This window comes from Triticum dicoccoides, chromosome 1B (genome assembly GCF_002162155.2).
Source record: "Triticum dicoccoides isolate Atlit2015 ecotype Zavitan chromosome 1B, WEW_v2.0, whole genome shotgun sequence".
Taxonomy (NCBI): domain Eukaryota; kingdom Viridiplantae; phylum Streptophyta; class Magnoliopsida; order Poales; family Poaceae; genus Triticum; species Triticum dicoccoides.
This window is the reverse complement of record NC_041381.1, coordinates 692,147,469-692,151,641: the sequence shown is the minus strand read 5'-3', so window position 1 is coordinate 692,151,641 and position 4,173 is coordinate 692,147,469.

Here is a 4,173-nt window from a genome sequence, read left to right as displayed (position 1 = left end):
GAAGACATGCCTACTCGCGTCTGGGCCTCCCCATATCTGCCCCAGGTATGTGCTGGATTTGAGAGGTGCTGGTCGGCCCTGACGTATAAGGCCAGTATGTGGGGTGCGGCTGGGTCGAGATTTTGTGATCGATCATTGGGCGCGACTATGTTTTGCTGCAAGCAAGACATAGCCAACTCTCATTGAAGGCGCCAGCTTAAATGGGTTGGCTCAGCCCGCGCGAGGCCACTGCCTCTTTTTTTTGACCTTTCGCTTTCCTTTTTGTAGTTTTTTACATCTGAAATTTTTTAAACATATCTATTCAAAATATACCTTTTTATTTTTTGGAAAAAAGTTAATCATGCATTTGAAAAATGTTAAATGTGTATAAAAAAATGTTGACCATGTATACGAAAAATGGATACAAATAATATACAATGTGTGTGAAAAAGTTGATAATGTATTTAAAATATGTTAATCAAGCATTTGAAAAAATGTTAAATAAGTATTTGCACATGTTAATAAAGCATTTGAAAAATGTTAAATGTGTATAGAAAAAATGTTTACCATGTATTAAAAAATTATGAAATCTTTTGATCATGTCTGTGAAATTGTTAATCAAGCATTTTAAAAATATTGAAAAGTATTTAAAAAATGTTAATCAAGCACTTGGAAAACGTAAAATGTGTATAGAAAAATGTTGATCATGCATTCAATAAAATGTTAATCTTGCAGTTAAAAAATGTTGATAAATAATTTGGAAAATGTTAAAATATGCATAAGAAAAAATGTTGACCATGTATTAGAAAAATATTAATCTTGTAGTAGAAAAAATGTTAATCCAGTATTTTAAAACCTTTAGAGTGTGTATAGGAAAACTATTGACCATATCTTCAAAAAATGTAATTAAACATTCAAAAACTGTAAATTGTGTATAGGAAAAATTCTGACCATTTATTAAAAAAAGTTGACTGTTTATTCCAAAAAGTGTTGAGAAACATATATTTAAGCAAATGAAAATCATGTATGTGAAAAATGTTCAATGTGTATCAAAAAAAGTTTCATGTGTACACTAAAAATGTATATTGTGTACTGAGAAAACCTACATGAAAAAAGAAAAATGAAGTAAACCAAACTATAATGAAAAAACGATGAAAAAAACAAAGAAAATCATAGTATATGAAAGAAAGAAGGAAAAAGTGAGAAGAAAATCGATTGAGAAATAAAGAAAATCAAAGAAAAAAGAAGAGAATGCGAAAAAAAGGAAAAAAAGCAAACAACAAGGAAGAAAACCAACAGAAAAAAGAAACAAAGAAAAAATAAAAAGAATAAAAAAGAGAAAACCAGAGCGAGGCGAGCAAACCAGTGAACTCACTCGGTCGAACGATCTTAGCAAAGGAAAAAAACTGACAATACGGGCTGGCCCACCAGCTACAGTATAGTATTATTCCATTTTCCAAGGACCTTAGCGAACGATCTTAGCGAAGGAAAAAACCAGAGTCCGGCAGTTGATACTCTAAGGTAATTTGGTTTGTGCACATAGAACATATAGTATTATTCCATTTTCGAACAACTAAAGATGATATTTAAATGTTTCAGTAAAACCAATTTATTCTATATGTACATGTAGATGTTATCTACGTGCCTATATAAAAAGCATTAGATAATACAAAGATTTGTAGGCTAAGCAAAGGAAATAGGAATTTGTCGTTCAAATAAACAAAAAATAACTCATTTTTGTCCACGCATTTTCTTTTTTACATGCACCACATAGAGTGGCGGAGGCTGGGGCCAGCAAGGGCCCTGGCCCCACCTAACACCACTGATTTGTTCCTACTATGGAGATGAACAATGCATGATTTAAAGAAAATCCATTAACCAACCCACCTCAACATGCTAATTTGGTAATTCCTACTTCCGACCACATACATACTACATATTTATCGAGTGGTTGGGTCGGGAGCGGCATGTAATGGGACAGAGATGGGCTGGCGCGGAGGAGCGCATGCATAGGTTCGGCGGCGGTGGTGTGAGCTAGCGATACGGTGCCATTTTTTTCTAGAGCAGAAGCACTTTTGGAGGAGAAGGTTCGGTGGCGGGAGGTGTGTGGCGCGTGATGTTTGACCAATGTGTTTTTTCAATACGTGATATATGGTATGACAGTTGTTTCCTAATGTAGGTGTAATTCAGGTGCAATGATTCCTAATTAAGGTATTCTGAAGATGATACGCGATACATGGTGTGATGATTTGTTCTAATGAAGTTGTAATTAAGTTTCAATGATCCCTAATAAGTTGTTGTAGAGATGATTACAAATATTTAGTAAACATGTGCATTATATGAGATACAACATCGGGACAATCTGGTCCGTTGATGAATGGTGGATATGTGGTTGAGATCAAATGTTTCTAACTCAACTCGCATCTATATCTATACCAATAAAAAAGACCCAAAGAGGCAGATCCAATTAATCTCGTCATCAAATCATGTCAATCCAATGACCTAGACTGCCTCAATGTCGAACGCTCAACACGTTTAGCGTCCAGTTAATTTCATGCCAAATATAGTGCTAATCACATAATAACACGTAAATAATATCATACTTAATATCTGCATGCACTTAATATACTTCCAAATTAATGTGCATTGCACGTACACATTGACTAGTATTTAATAGTAATGGAGATCATGAACCGAGACATCAAATTTCACAGTTTTGTTTTCAGCATTTGGACGAGATGGCATGTTTCTGTATATAGACATGACACGTTTACCTGAACGGCCAATTACCTAGACAACTACTACATCCTCAGTTCCGAATTATAAGATATTTTAAGTTTTTTCTGAATCGGATGTATATAGACGTGTTTTAATGTATTTCTTCACTCATGTCAGTTTGTATGTAGTACATTTTGAAATGTCCAAAACATCTGCTAATTCGAAACAAGGGTTATAGATTTTATGTTCTCTCTCAGTTAGCTCCATGTAAACGGCTACTCAGATTTCCGCTAACTTGTACCGCCACTCAAATCTGGTATGGTCATTGTTGTAGTTTGTCAATCATTGTTTTGATCACTTGTTTTTTTTTTTTCTTTTCCTCGCAAGGCATAGTTTTGGTCTCTTAAAGCTTCGCTATTTGCTGTCGTATTTAGTTGTGCATGTCATGTGTGTTCGTGTTGGTTGTGTGCATCTTAGGTTCTTAGCTATGTAAAGGTCAGACCTGTTGTTTGGATCTATTTGATGCTCTATTTTGAGTCAATGAAATCTACCTTTGTTTAAAAAATAAAGATCTGAATATCATCACAGTAATTAGGCAAAATTTGGTCTGTGCCACTATGCACTTGGGATATCGGAAAGCTGCCACTAAATTTTCATGAATTATTGTTATGCCACTAACTAATGCAGCGAAATTAGTCACGTGAGTTGTCGGTGCACGTTGGCTCAAATTGGCATCATTTTGTTCATCTATTAGCACAGAAGATGATGGGTGCTGATTATGCAAAGTGGAGTCATCTGAAGCATGAGTATACGCTAATTGAGGTGATTGTAGTGAAGGCATAGAGTGAAACTGAGAAATATCAGGGGAAAGTGGGACATCGGACAAAACATCAAGTGAATGAAATGAGATGTTGGTAGAATTAAGACTTTTATGCCATCGATCTCAAAGAACGTTAACAGAGGTTGCAAATAACAGAAAGAGCCATCATAGAAATAGAGTATGAAAGAAATATACATATCACATAAATCGCATGAAAGTGTGTACTCTTTGAATGTTGTGACAATCCGTTGTAGTTAGCAGTATCACTAGGGCCAGGTTCCTCATCATGTTGATCATCTATCGGTTGTGAGCAGATATCAGTACAATTTATACTCCTTTCCATCTGAAAAAAGTAAGGAAAAATAAATGAGAAAGAAAGCTAAAATTTCAGAAAATTTCAATTGGGTGATCAACATCTCTAGATATGACTGGAATAGAAGTGTGTACTGAGAAAATATTGAGACAATCTATTATATTCATTCCTGACTGACAGAGGTATATCTGACTGGCAGGAATACTCATATTAGAGAGCGAAGACATTTGGTCTAACCCAGAATGGATATCAGAATCAGCATTCAGTCTAGAATGCATAAGATTATGAAAGGTGTAGTACATGAAGACATTAAGAACTGGTTAAGAAGCACCGGCGGAGGCTT